Below are 15,346 nucleotides of genomic sequence, written 5' to 3' on the forward strand. Positions count from 1 at the left end.
TGCAGTCGAACACCTTCTCATCCACTTATGATCATGTGCGGTTGGGCTTTCGCACCTTTTCTTACCCGTTTGTGAGTAATTATGGCTGGACATTCACACCTACTTGCAGCTGAACACAACCTCTCCCGCTTTTGATGATATATGGTCCGGCATTCTTACCTTTTCTAACACATTTTTCAGCAATTATGGTCGGACATTCACACCTACCCACAGACGAACACCTCCGCTCCCACATTTGATAGTGTATAGTCGGGCATTCTCACCCTTTCTCAACAGCTTTTTGCAAATTATGATCTGATATTCACACCTACTTGCAGTCGAACAGCTCTGCTCCCGCTTTTGATTATGTTTGGTTGGATATTCGAACATTTTCTTAACTGCTTTTTACAAACTTTGGTCGGACGTTCACACCGTCTTGCAGCCGAACACCTCCGCTTCCGCTTTTGATGGTATATAGTCGGGCATTCGAGCCTTTTCTTACCCGACTATTACTTACTATGGTTGGACATTCAAACCTTCTTGTAGCCGAACACACCCGCTCCTGCTTTTGATGATGTATGATTTGGCATTCGCACCTTTTCTTACCCATTTTTCAGTAATTTTTGGTCGGACATTCAGACCTTCTTGCACCTGAACACCTCTGCTCCCGCTTTTGATGGTGTATAGTCGGGCTTTCGAGCCTTTTCTTCCCCGATTTTTACAAATTGTGGTTGGACATTCAGACCTTGCAGCCGAAAACCTCCGCTCCCTCTTTTGATCATACATTGTCGGGCATTCGCCCCTTGTCTTACACGGTTTTTACAAACTTTAGTCAGACATTCACACCTTGCAGCTGAACCACCTCCATTCCCTGTTTTGATCATGTGTGGTCTGGAAATACTACCTTTTCTTCCCCCGTTTGTGAGTAATTATGGCTGGACATTCACACCTACTTGCAGCCGAAAAACCACCTCTCCCGCTTTTGATGATGTATGGACCGGCATTTTTACCTTTTCTAACACATTTTTCAACAATTATGGTTGGAGATTCACACCTACTCACAGCCGAACACCTCCGCTCCCGCATTTGATGGTGTATATTCGGGCATACGAACCTTTTCTTACCCGCTTTTTACAAACCATGGTCGGACTTTCACACCTTCTTGTAGCTGAACAACTCCGCTCCCTCTTTTGATTGTGTACAGTCGGTTATACAAACCTGTTCTTACCCGCTTTTTACAAACTATGGTCGGACATTCAAACCTTCTTGTAGCCGAACACATCCACTCCTGCTTTTGATGATGTATGGTTGGGCATTTGCACCTTTTCTTACCCATTTTTCAGTAATTATGGGTGGATATTCACACCTTCTTGCAGCGGAACACCTCCTCTCCCGCTTATGATTATGTGCGGTTTGATATTCGAAAATTTTCTTTCATGTTTTATAGCAATTATTGATGGACATTCATACCTTCTTGAAGCCGAACACATCCACTCCTGCTTTTGATGATGTATGGTTGGGCATTCGAACCTACTTGTTGCCCGTTTTTCATTAATTATGGGTGGACATTCACACCTTGTCGCAGCCAAACACCTCCGCTCCCTGTTTTGATCATGTATGTTTTGACATTCGCACCTTTTCTCACCTGCTTTTTACTATTGTCGGCCAATCAAAGCTTCCTCTCCACCATACTTGTATGGTAGGAAATTCTCACCCACTCTCATCCGAAGACCTCTCCTCCCGCTTTTGTTAATATTTAGTCGGGCATTCGAACCTTTTCTTACCCACTTTTTACAAATTATGGTCGAGCATTCACACCTACTTGCAGCTGAATACTTCCGCTCCACCTTTTAGTGATGTATGGTTGGCATTTGCACCTTTTGTTACCCTCTTTTTATACTGATTGCTGAAGATTAAGTTGTTCTTTCTCAAACTACAATTTTTTTTTAATTGTTGAAACTTGATTTGAAGTGGATAAATAAGGAGGACAAACAGTTTTAAGTCAGGCTGATAGAAGAAATTAATTTTATAGCAAAATCTGTATTTCGTCATATGTCGAGAGATGCTTATTGCTGAAGAAGTTCTTTCTCATTCTACAAAGTACAACGTTGTTTATCGTTGAAACTTGATTAGACATGAATAAATATGAAGGACAAAGCAGTCTTAACTTGGTTTGAGTTAATTAATTCGTTTTATAGGAGAATCAGAATTCGTGCTTATTTTCGGATTCCTGAAGAATGAGTCTGGTTCTTTCTCATAATACAAAGTTTGTTGTTTATTGTTGAAACTTCATCAGAAGTGAAGAAATAAATGAATGCCTATCAACAAATGTGGGATCTAAACTCTACTGTTTCCTCTAAAATAATTTCTTTTCTCAATTCAGAAATGTGTGTGTGTAAGTCACAACACCCGTGACACCAAAACGGCTTTCTTTTCTCTCTTTTCTCTACACTCTGCACTATGAGCACACACACCAAATCAGAAAGGCTTTTTTCTCTCTTTTCTACATTATGGACTGTGGGGACACAAAACCGCTCTCTCTTTTTTTTTTTGATTGTGTGCCAGGGCGTTGTCTCACGTATTAGATTATGCTTAAGATACGAATGGGTTTATCAGTCACATCAGAATCCATACATACTGATCCTCCCGTAATAAAATGGTCGGATCTTATCAAACACACTTTGTTTCTTGTGACAATCAAGTCAGCGAAACAGCGTATACATGTCAAGACACTGAATCAAGTTTGCCACAAGAACTCATAAGTTTGGCAGTATTGCTCTGCCGTCAGCAATCAAACACCCATTTTATTTTCGTGAGACGTGCAGGCACCTGTTCATCTACTGTTCTATCACTATGAATTAGTTTATCTATTATCAATAAGGATACTTCTACAACTACTATCAAAGTATGTCCAGACTTCTTATGTTGTCAGTTGCTATATATGAATAAGTGGGTAGCTACTGACAAGCATTAAGCATGTCACACAGCCCAAACATATAACATTTCAGGACACACCACACAGTTAACAACCACAGTGAAGTGTCAAAGCCCAAACATTCAACAGGACACTTACACAACACATTCAAATCAAACAGTCAGACAACATACAAGAACATATACCCCAGCCGGCATTGCTCCCTGCCTATTTTCGTACAGCTCACTATGTGTGCGCACACCTTTATTCACAAACTCTTCAACTTATGCTCTTTTACCGAAGCTGCTACAGCTCGATTGGCCGAATACCCTTAGATCCTATTTCGGTGAATTTGACATCTGCCTTACATGTAACAGATTAGCGGTTTAGCAGTTTTAATTTAGTTTGAGTGAAGGAATTCATTTTATAGCAAAATCTGAAATCGTGAAGCACTCATGAAAGTAAGCTTATTCTCGGATTCCTGAAACTTTAGATTTGCTCTTTCTTTTACTGCAAAGTACAACGTTGTTTTTTTTGTTTAAATCTTTCTAGACATGGTAAATATGAACGACAAAGCAGTTTTCACATAGTTTGAGTGAAGGAATTAATTTTATAGATAAAATCCCAAGAGTCTGCAGAGAAAAGAGAGTGAATGCGAAGTAGACTTTAACACGGCTATGGGAGCGAGCCGAGTGTCGGGCTAACCGGGAGAATTGCTTGAAAGAAACGCGACACCGAATGAGAGGTCAGAACAAAGCCTCAATACGGGATTCTCGTGGTGTTTTTGTTGCTGCCTTGTCTTTTGCATAGAGTAAAAGACAAGGCAGCCATCGAATAGGGCCCGATTGTTGCTACTTGGTCAGCCGAGGAGCAAGGGGGGGGGGGCAAGCGTCTCAACCAAGCAAAGCTCACCATGGGGAAGGTGGCTATGCCAACTAGCCTGATGCCCTGCTCCCGCAGTGACGGATAATCGTACTCTGGTTTCTCTTCATAACATACAAGTCTTTCGCCTTTTACTAAAGACTTCCGTGGAGAGCAGAACTAATGAGTTGTTTCTATTTTTGGCAGGCTTTACCTTTGCGGGTGAAGCCCTTTCTGTCTGTGCAAAAGAAATCTTGCTACTTTGCAGAGTGACTTCTCTGAGTAGAGTCGCCTTACTTGTTGCGACTGTGCCGATGTTCGAAGCTGGAGTGCAAAGTTGTTGCTTGAATGGTGCTTGCTGGAGCATGCGGGAGTGCAAAGTTATACCATTTAAAAGGGCTGAAGAGTGCTCAGTGCAGCGGGTGGGCGGAGGTGCAACGTGACACTCTGGCCACCTATGGCCATAAAAAGAACACTGCTACAAGTGCGCATTGTGCCAGCAAGGGCCCTCGGACCTGAAACAGTGGACAGTTATCGCTTCTCGGCCTTTTGGCTAAGATCAAGTGTAGTATCCGTTCTTATCAGTTTAATATGTCCTCTATACGAGGACAACATATTAAATGGATTTTTAAGAATAGGAGTTGAAAAAGAAGCTTGCTCCGTTCACTCCAAGCCTCGACCCGGTACTGCAGTGCCGCTGGGAACGGTGCGCTCTCCTCTGCTCTTGTGAAAAAGCAAACAGCGGTGCAGGATGGAAGTTTCAGGGAGCCCAAGATGAAACTTTCTTTTAATCTGCTGAGAAAAGAGAGTGAATGCGAAGTGGACTTTAACACGGCTCTGGGAGCGAGCCGAGTGCGGGCTAACCGGGAGAATTGCTTGAAAGAAACGCGACACCGAATGAGTGGTCAGAACAAAGCCTCAATACGGTGTTCCCGTGGTGTTTGTGGCTGCCTTGTCTTTTGCACAGAGTAAAAGACAAGGCAGCCATCGAATAGATTGTTTCTACTTGGTCAGCCGAGGAGCAGGGGGGGGGGGGGGGGGGGGGTGCAAGCGTCTCAACCAAGCAAAGCTCACCAAGTAGGAACAATCGGGCCCTTTTCGATGGCTGCAACACCTGAAAGAGATATTGATGCGAGACCCGATCAAATGCTTTTTCAAAGTCTAAATTTAAGATGACAAGCCGGGTGTTTCTGTCTCTAGCGTAATCAATGATGTCTCGAATCAGTACGAGGCTGTCGGTGAGTTGTCTCCCTGAGATGGCACAAGCTTGGTCTGGGTGAATTACCTCCTCTAAAACAGAGGACATCCGTGTCGCTAAAACCTTGCTAAAAAGTTTACAGTCAAAGTTTAAAAGTGTGATGGGCCTCCAATTCTTTAGGTCAGTCTTATCATTTTTTTTATAAAGTAGAGTCACTATTCCCACTCTAAAACTGTCAGGCAGTCGGTCGAGTTTTTCAAAATCTTTAAAAACATCTAAAATGTCTGATGATAAAAGGTCCCAATAGGTCAGATAGAATTCTGCAGGAAGCCCGTCTAAACCCGGAGCTCGACTTCTCTTAAAACCTGTTAGGCATTTTTTTAACTCTAAAGCAGTAAAATTCTGTGTCAAGTGTGCATTCTCTTTTACGGTTTTGTCAACGAATTTTAAGATTTCTGCCGATGTTTCCAAGTGCACTGGTTTCTCTTTGTACATGTTACTATAAAAGGTATGTACAGTTTCAATCATCTCTTGTGTGGATTTTATTAAAAACCCATCTTCTCTTTTTAGATTTTGAATATACTCCTTTTTATTTATAACTTTCTTTCTTTTTCACCTTCCTCAATTTCCTGCTCCTTGCTTCTTACAAAAATTCCTTTACTCTTTATTTCTGCTAAAACTGACATTTCCTTTTTGACATCTTTGATTTCTTCTTTAAAGTCTATGCCACACTGATTTAGTTTAAAGTAGCGCTGTAAGCGTTTATGTAGTCCCATCATACATCTATTCTCTTTCCTTTTTTTACGTTTACCTTGCTGTTTAAAAAAAGTCTGGGTCGTTTCCTTCACCATTTCCCACCATTGTGCATGTGTTTCGTAGAGGTCTTGAAGGGTCTGCCACTCTTTATAACATTCCCTGTACTGACTGACTATGATTTCATCCTCCAACAGGGAACAGTTGAGTTTCCACAGACCACTTCCTACCGTCACACCAGAAGGGGGTGAAAGGGTGCAGGAGAGCATAAGGTGGTCTGAAAAGAAAACAGGGGTTAATCTAACATCAGTGGGTGGGCAATCTCTAGTAAAGAAATAATCAATGCGAGAGGCTCTGGTGCCATCATGACTAAACCAGGTGAAGCCCTCCTCTCTGGGATGCATGGTTTTAAAACAGTCAGTAAGCTTAAAATCCCTGCATATGCCCTGAAGTAAAATCGAAGTCTTATCCACTTTAAAATCTACCCCTGCTCTTTTTCTATCTTTCCTGCTCAAGATACAGTTAAAATCCCCTCCTACAACTAAAGGTACTTGCCCTAGCATGTAAAGCTGTATATATTCTAAAAGGTCATACCTTTCATTTTTTCCATTGAAACCATAAATATTTAAGAGGTTAAAGTCTTGCCCCATAAAATTCAAGTGTGCTAAAAGTGCCCGTCCGTCTCTCACCACTGTGCTACCTTTCACCAGAACATGCGGATTTTTAATTAGAATGGCCACACCATCATTTTTATTTTGATTTGAGCCACTCCATATCGATAAATGGGGCCACATTTCCTCTCATTGTCTATGGTTTTTTAAAAAAGGTAGTCCACATTCTTGTATTAAAAACACATCTGATTTAATGGAGTCTAAGAAGGATAAAATACTCTGGGCTCTTGTCTTTGATTTCACACTTCTCACATTTAGTGTTGAGAAGGTGAGAACCATTAAAAGCATAAAGGAAAGTAGGTATGTCATTTTCGTTTTTCTAAGTTATCAAAACAAATTACACACAGGTTATTTCTTGGGAAACTAGCTCTTCCTTCATTTCTTTAGGTGAAAGGTGAGTAGGGTGATCTATATTTCCTTTTCGGACTCTCGGTGTTGGCCTCTGACGCAATGTTGCATTTAACTTTGAGTCCCTGGGGGTTGATTGCAGAGCTGAAGTTAAAAAGGAGACCTCATTTCGTGAGTCGGAGGGGAAGACTCTAGGTTCTTCCACTGAAGAACTGTCTGAAAGGGACCTAACCCTTCCCCTCTTCTCTGATACCACTGGGGAATCAGAGGCTCAGATGCCGTCCTCTTCGGCTGTTGACCTTCGGGGAGGTGAGTATCTTCACTAGACTCACCTGTCTGCTCTTCCTCCTCATTTAGCGTAGCTCCACCCTCTGCCTGTGAATTCTCACAGACTTCAACACTGAGTGGTGAGGCCTCTACAGGCCCCTCCCCTTTTTGCTCCTCACTTCCAATCCAAGCTTTTGGCGGGAAGTTTGAATTTATTGGGTCAACCTCTTCACTTTGTTCACCAACTGCCACCTTTGGTCCTTCTCTTTGTTGGCTTGACTGTGGCTTTACCGTCTTTAATTTGTTGGCAAAAGATTTAGGGCAATCTCTGAAGAGGTGATTTAATTCTCCACAGAGATTACATTTCCTGCCATTTGGACACTCTCCAAAAGTTTGCCCAATTTCTCTGCTCTTCCCACATAACACCTTGGTACAAGCCTCAACCAGGTGCCCATGCTCACCACACTTGCGGCAGAACTTGGGCTGCCCCTGGTAGTGGATGTAACCTCGGTTTTCAAGGTGGCCAGAGTGTCGCCCACCCGCTGCACTGAGCACTCTTCAGCCCTTTTAAATGGTATAACTTTGCACTCCCGCACGCTCCAGCAAGCACCATTCAAGCAACAACTTTGCACTCCAGCTTCGAACATCGGCACAGTCGCAACAAGTAAGGCGACTCTACTCAGAGAAGTCACTCTGCACAGTAAGAAGATTTCTTTTGCACAGACAGAAAGGGCTTCACCCGCAAAGGTAAAGCCTGCCAAAAATAGAAACAACTCATTAGTGCTGCTCTCCACAGAAATCTTTAGTAAAAGGCGAAAGACTTGTACGTTATGAAGAGAAACCAGAGTACGATTATCCGTCACTGCGGGAGCAGGGCATCAGGCTTGTTGGCATAGCCACCTTCCCCATGGTGAGCTTTGCTTGGTTGAGACGCTTGCCCCCCCCCCCCTGCTCCTCGGCTGACCAACTAGGAACAATCGGGCCCTATTCGATGGCTGCCTTGTCTTTTACTCTGTGCAAAAGACAAGGCAGCAACAAAAACACCACGAGAATCCCGTATTGAGGCTTTGTTCTGATCGCTCATTCGGTGTCGCGTTTCTTTCAAGCAATTCTCCCGGTTAGCCCACACTCGGCTCGCTCCCATAGCCGTGTTAAAGTCTACTTCGCATTCACTCTCTTTTCTCAGCAGACTCTTGGGATTTTATCCATAAAATTAATTCCTTCACTCAAACTATGTGAAAACTGCTTTGTCCTTAATATTTACCATGTCTAGAAAGATTTAAACAAAAAAAACAACGTTGTACTTTGCAGTAAAAGAAAGAGCAAATCTAAAGTTTCAGGAATCCGAGAATAAGCTTACTTTCATGAGTTCTTCACGATTTCGGATTTTGCTATAAAATGAATTCCTTCACTCATACTAAATTAAAACTGCTAAACCGCTAATCTGTTATATGTAAGGCAGATGTCAAATTCACCGAAATAGGATCAAAGGGTATTTGGCCAATCGAGCTGTAGCAGCTTCGGTAAAAGAGTATAAGTTGAAGAGTTTGTGAATAAAGGTGTGCGCACACATAGTGTGCTGTACGAAAATAGGCAGGGAGCAATGCCGGCTGGGGTATATGTTCTTGTATGTTGTCTGACTGTTTGATTTGAATGTGTTGTGTAAGTGTCCTGTTGAATGTTACATGTTTGGGCTTTGACACGCTTCACTGTGGTTGTTAATTGTGTGGTGTGTCCTGAAATGTTATATGTTTGGGCTGTGTGACATGCTTAATGCTTGTCAGTAGCTACCCACTTATTCATATATAGCAACTGACAACATAAGAAGTCCGGACATACTTTGATAGTAGTTGTAGAAGTATCCTTATTGATAATAGATCACTAATTCATATTGATAGAACAGTAGATGAACAGGTGCTTGCACATGTCTCACGAAAATAAAATGGGTGTATGATTGCTGACGGCAGAGCAATACTGCCAAACTTATGAGTTCTTGTGGCAAACTTGATTCAGTGTCTTGACGTGTATACGCTGTTTTGCTGACTTGATTGTCACAAGAAACAAAGTGTGTTTGATAAGATCCGACCATTTTATTACGGGAGGATCAGTATGTATGGATTCTGATGTGACTGATAAACCCAGTCGTATCTTAAGCATAATCTAATACGTGAGACAACGCCCTGGCACACGATAAAAAAAAAAAAAGAGAGAGAGCGGTTTTGTGTCCCCACAGTCCATAATGTAGAAAAGAGAGAAAAAAGCCTTTCTGATTTGGTGTGTGTGCTCATAGTGCAGAGTGTAGAGAAAAGAAAGCCGTTTTGGTGTCACGGGTGTTGTGACTTACACACACACATTTCTAAATTGAGAAAGGAAATTATTTTAGAGGAAGCAGTAGAGTTTAGATCCCACATTTGTTGATAGGCATTCATTTATTTCTTCACTTCTGATGAAGTTTCAACAATAAACAACAAACTTTGTATTATGAGAAAGAACCAGACTCATTCTTCAGGAATCCGAAAATAAGCTCTATTTTATGAGTTATGCACGAATTCGGATTCTCCTATAAAACGAATTCATTAACTCAAACCAAGTTAAGACTGCTTTGTCCTTCATATTTATTCATGTCTAATCAAGTTTCAACGATAAACAACGTTGTACTTTGTAGAATGAGAAAGAACTTCTTCAGCAATAAGCATCTCTCGACATATGACAAAATACAGATTTTGCTATAAAATTAATTCCTTCTATCAGCCTGACTTAAAACTGTTTGTCCTCCTTATTTATCCACTTCAAATCAAGTTTCAACAATTAAAAAAAAATTGTAGTTTGAGAAAGAACAACTTAATCTTCAGCAATCAGTATAAAAAGAGGTGCAAATGCCAACCAAACATACCTAAAAGGTGGAGCGGAAGTATTCAGCTGCAAGTAGGTGTGAATGTTCGACCATAATTTGTAAAAAGCGGGTAAGAAAAAGTTCGAATGCCCGACTATATATTAACAAAAGCGGGAGGAGAGGTCTTCGGATGAGAGTGGGTGAGAATTTCCAACCATAATCTATAAAATACGGTGAAAAAAAATATGTGAATGCCTCATAGAACACTAAAAGCGGAAGTGTTCGGCTGCAAGAAGGTGTGAATGTCCGACTATATTTGGTGAAAAGCAGGTGAAGCAAGGTCTGAATGCCCAACCTTACATCATCAAAAGCGAGATCAGAGGTGTTTGGCTGCAAGAAGGCCATAGTTTGCCAAAAGCGGGTAAGGTGCGAATGACCGACTAAATATCAACAAAAGTGGGGGCGGAGGTCTTCGGATGCAAGTGGGTGTGAATATCCCACCATACAAGTATGGTGGAGAGGAAGCTGTGAATGGCCGACCATAGTAAAAGGCGGGTGAGAGAAGGTGCGAATGTCAAACCATACATAATCAAAACAGGGAGCGGAGGTGTTCTGCTGTAAGAAGGTGTGAATGTCCAACCATAGTTGGTAAAAAGCAGTTAAGAAAAGGTTCGAATATCCAACCAAACATAATCAAAAGCGGGAGCAGAGCTGTTCGACTGCAAGTAGGTGTGAATGTCAGATCATAATTTGCAAAAAGCTGATGAGAAAGGGTGAGAATGCCCGACTATACACCATCAAATGCGGGAGCGGAGTTGTTCGGCTGTGAGTAGGTGTGAATCTCCGACCATAATTGCTGAAAAATGTGTTAGAAAAGGTAAGAATGCCGGTCCATACATCATCAAAGTGAGAGAGGTTGTGTTCGGCTGCAAGTAGGTGTGACTGTTCGACTAAAGTTTGTAAAAAGTGGGTAAGACAAGGTGCGAATGCCTGACAATGTATGATCAAAAGCGGGAGCGGAGGTGTTCAGCTGCAAGAAGGTCTACATGTCCATCAATAATTGCTAGAAAACATGAAAGAAACTTTTCGAAAATCAAACCGCACATGATCATAAGTGGGATAGGAGGTGTTCAGCTGCAAGGTGTGAATGTCCACCCATAATTCCTGAAAAATGGGCAAAAAAAAGGTGTGAATGCCCAACCATACATCATCAAAAGCAGGAGTGGAAGTGTTCGGCTACAAGAAGGTGTGAACGTCCAACCAAAATATGTAAAAAGCAGTTAAGAAAAGGTTCGAATATCCAACCAAACATAATCAAAAGCGGGAGCAGAGCTTTTCGACTGCAAGTAGGTGTGAATGTCAGATCATAATTTGCAAAAAGCTGATGAGAAAGGGTGAGAATGCCCAACTATACATCATCAAATGCGGGAGCGGAGTTGTTCGGCTGTGAGTAGCTGTGAATCTCGGACCATAATTGCTGAAAAATGTGTTAGAAAAGGTAAAAATGCCGGTCCATACATCATCAAAAGCGAGAGAGGTTGTGTTCGGCTGCAAGTAGGTGTGAATGTCCAGCCATAATTACTCACAAACGGGTAAGAAAAGGTAGTATTGCCAGACCATATATGATCAAAACAGGGAGCGGAGGTGGTTCAGCTGCAAGAAGGTTTGAATGTCCGACTAAAGTTCAAATATATTAAAGAAAGCGGGAGGAGAGGTCTTCGGATGAGAGTGGTTGAAAATTTCCGACCATAATGTATAAAATGCGGTGAAAAAAAGGTGTGATAGAACACTAAAAGGTGGAGCGGAAGTGTTCGGCTGCAAGAAGGTGTGAATGTCCGACTATATTTGGTGAAAAGCAGGTGAAGCAAGGTCTGAATGCCCAACCTTACATCATCAAAAGCGAGATCAGAGGTGTTTGGCTGCAAGAAGGCCATAGTTTGCCAAAAGCGGGTAAGGTGCGAATGTCCGACTAAATATCAACAAAATTTGGGGCAGAGGTCTTCGGATGCAAGTGGGTGTGAATATCCAACCATACAAGTATGGTGGAGAGGAAGCTGTGAATAGCCGACCATAGTTTGGAAAAAGCGGGTAAGAAAAGGTTTGAATACTCGAACATACACCTTCAAAAGAGGGAGCGGAGGTGTTCCGCTGTACGAAGGTGTGAATGTCCGACCATAGTTTATAAAAAGCGGGTAAGAAAAGGTTAAAATACCCGACTGTACACAATCAATAGCGGGAGCGGATGTGTTCGGCTACAAGAAGGTGTGAAAGTCCGACCTTGGTTTGTAAAAAGCGGGTAAGAAAAGGTTCGTATGCCCGAATATACACCATCAAAAGCGGAAGCGGAGGTGTTCGGCTGTAAGATATTGTGAACGTCCGACCAAAGTTTGTAAAAAGCAGTTAAGAAAAGGTTCGAATATCTAACCAAACATAATCAAAAGCGGGAGCAGAGCTGTTCGACTGGAAGTAGGTGTGAATGTCAGATCATAATTTGCAAAAAGCTGATGAGAAAGGGTGAGAATGCCCGACTATACACCATCAAATGCGGTAGCGGAGTTATTCGGCTGTGAGTAGGTGTGAATCTCCAACCATAATTGCTGAAAAATGTGTTAGAAAAGGTAAAAATGCCGGTCCATACATCATCAAAATCGGGAGAGGTGGTGTTCAGCTGCAAGAAGGTCTAAATGTCCATCAATAATTGCTAGAAAACATGAAAGAAAATTTTCGAAAATCAAACCACACATGATCATAAGTGGGAGAGGAGGTGTTCAGCTGCAAGAAGGTGTGAATGTCCACCCATAATACCTGAAAAATGGGTAAAAAAAAGGTGCGAATGCCCAACCATACATCATCAAAAGCAGGAGTGCATGTGTTCGGCTACAAGAAGGTGTGAACGTCCAACCAAAGTTTGTAAAAAGCAGTTAAGAAAAGGTTCGAATATCCAACCATACATAATCAAGAGCGGGAGCAGAGCTGTTCGACTGCAAGTAGGTGTGAATGTCAGATCATAATTTGCAAAAAGCTGATGAGAAAGGGTGAGAATGCCCGACTATACACCATCAAATGCGGGAGCGGAGTTGTTCGGCTGTGAGTAGGTGTGAATCTCCGACCATAATTGCTGAAAAATGTGTTAGAAAAGGTAAGAATGCCGGTCCATACATCATCAAAAGCGAGAGAGGTTGTGTTCGGCTGCAAGTAGGTGTGAATGTCCAGCCATAATTACTCACAAACGGGTAAGAAAAGGTACTATTGCCAGACCATATATGATCAAAACAGGGAGCGGAGGTGGTTCAGCTGCAAGAAGGTTTGAATGTCCGACTAAAGTTCAAATATATTAACAAAAGCGGGAGGAGAGGTCTTCGGATGAGAGTGGTTGAAAATTTCCAACCATAATTTATAAAATGCGGTGAAAAAAAGGTGTGATAGAACACTAAAAGGTGGAGCGGAAGTGTTCGGCTGCAAGAAGGTGTGAATGTCCGACTATATTTGGTGAAAAGCAGGTGAAGCAAGGTCTGAATGCCCAACCTTACATCATCAAAAGCGAGATCAGAGGTGTTTGGCTGCAAGAAGGCCATAGTTTGCCAAAAGCGGGTAAGGTGCGAATGTCCGACTAAATATCAACAAAATTTGGGGCGGAGGTCTTCGGATGCAAGTGGGTGTGAATGTCCGACTAAATATCAACAAAATTTGGGGCGGAGGTCTTCGGATGCAAGTGGGTGTGAATGTCCGACTATATTTGGTGAAAAGCAGGTGAAGCAAGGTCTGAATGCCCAACCTTACATCATCAAAAGCGAGATCAGAGGTGTTTGGCTGCAAGAAGGCCATAGTTTGCCAAAAGCGGGTAAGGTGCGAATGACCGACTAAATATCAACAAAAGTGGGGGCGGAGGTCTTCGGATGCAAGTTGGTGTGAATATCCCACCATACAAGTATGGTGGAGAGGAAGCTGTGAATGGCCGACCATAGTAAAAGGCGGGTGAGAGAAGGTGCGAATGTCCAACCATACATAATCAAAACAGGGAGCGGAGGTGTTCTTCTGTAAGAAGGTGTGAATGTCCAACCATAGTTGGTAAAAAGCGGGTAAGAAAAGGTTAAAATACCCGACTGTACACAATCAATAGCGGGAGCGGAGTTGTTCGGCTACTAAAAGGTGTGAAAGTCCGACCCTGGTTTGTAAAAAGCGGGTAAGAAAAGGTTCGAATGCCCGAACATACACCATCAAAAGAGGGAGCGGAGGTGTTCCGCTGTAAGACGGTGTGAATGTCCGATCATAGTTGGTAAAAAGCGGGTAAGAAAAGGTTAAAATACCCAACTGTACACAATCAAAACCGGAAGCGTAGGTGTTCGGCTGCAAGAAGGTGTGAACGTCCGACCAAAGTTTGTAAAAAAGCAGTTAAGAAAAGGTTCGAATATCTAACCAAACATAATCAAAAGCGGGAGCAGAGCTTTTCGACTGCAAGTAGGTGTGAATGTCAGAGAATAATTTGCAAAAAGCTGATGAGAAAGGGTGAGAAATCCCGACTATACACCATCAAATGCGGTAGCGGAGTTGTTCGGCTGTGAGTAGGTGTGATTCTCCAACCATAATTGCTGAATAATGTTTTAGAAAAGGTAAGAATGCCGGTCCATACATCATCAAAAGCGGGAGAGGTGGTGTTCGGCTGCAAGTAGGTGTGAATGTCCATTAATAATTGCTTTAAAACATGAAAGAACATTTTCAAATATCAAACCTTACATGATCATTAGCGGGAGAGGAGGTGTTCAGCTGCAAGAAGATGTGAATATCCACCCATAATTACTGAAAAATGGGTAGGAAAAGATGCGAATGTCCAACCATAAATCATCAAAAGCAGGAGTGGAGTTGTTCAGCTACAAGAAGGTATGAAAGTCCAACCATGGTTTGTAAAAAGCGGGTAAGAGAAGGTTCGAATACCCGAATATATACCATCAAAAGCGGAAGCGGGGGTGTTCGGCTGCAAGAAGGTGTGAACGTCCGACCAAAGTTTGTAAAAAGCAGTTAAGAAAAGGTTTGAATATCCAACCGAACATAATCAAAAGCGGGAGCAGAGCTGTTCGACTGCAAGTAGGTGTGAATGTCAGATCATAATTGCTGAAAAATGTGATAGAAAAGACTAGAATGCCGGACAATACATCATCAAAAGCGGGAGAGGTGGTTTTTCGGCTGCAAGTAGGTGTGAATGTCCAGCCATAATTACTCACAAACGGGGGAAGAAAAGGTAGTATTTCCAGACCACACATGATCAAAACAGGGAATGGAGGTGGTTCAGCTGCAAGGTGTGAATGTCTGACTAAAGTTTGTAAAAACCGTGTAAGACAAGGGGCGAATGCCCGACAATGTATGATCAAAAGAGGGAGCGGAGGTTTTCGGCTGCAAGGTCTGAATGTCCAACGATAATTTGTAAAAATCGGGGAAGAGAAGGCTCGAAAGCCCGACTATACACCATCAAAAGCGGGAGCAGAGGTGTTCAGGTGCAAGAAGGTGTGAATGTCCGACCAAAAATT

The 15,346-nt window shown here is 42.4% G+C and overlaps 3 non-coding genes across 3 annotated transcripts; 2 read left to right on the forward strand and 1 right to left on the reverse strand.

Moving 5' to 3' along the window:
• The first annotated feature begins 3,865 nt into the window (after positions 1-3,865).
• On the forward strand, positions 3,866-3,979 carry LOC140286264 (U5 spliceosomal RNA). Its single transcript, XR_011911114.1, has one exon. It is a non-coding gene; the product is annotated as a U5 spliceosomal RNA (small nuclear RNA).
• A 308-nt stretch (positions 3,980-4,287) lies between these two features.
• Positions 4,288-4,471, forward strand: LOC140286252 (U2 spliceosomal RNA). Its single transcript, XR_011911103.1, has one exon. It is a non-coding gene; the product is annotated as a U2 spliceosomal RNA (small nuclear RNA).
• A 3,256-nt stretch (positions 4,472-7,727) lies between these two features.
• LOC140286263 (U5 spliceosomal RNA) lies at positions 7,728-7,841 on the reverse strand. The gene has a single exon (XR_011911113.1). It is a non-coding gene; the product is annotated as a U5 spliceosomal RNA (small nuclear RNA).
• Between the last annotated feature and the right edge of the window lie 7,505 nt (positions 7,842-15,346).

This window comes from Leuresthes tenuis, unplaced genomic scaffold (genome assembly GCF_036924035.1).
Source record: "Leuresthes tenuis unplaced genomic scaffold, fLeuTen1.0.hap1 SCAF_80, whole genome shotgun sequence".
Lineage (NCBI taxonomy): Eukaryota > Metazoa > Chordata > Actinopteri > Atheriniformes > Atherinopsidae > Leuresthes > Leuresthes tenuis.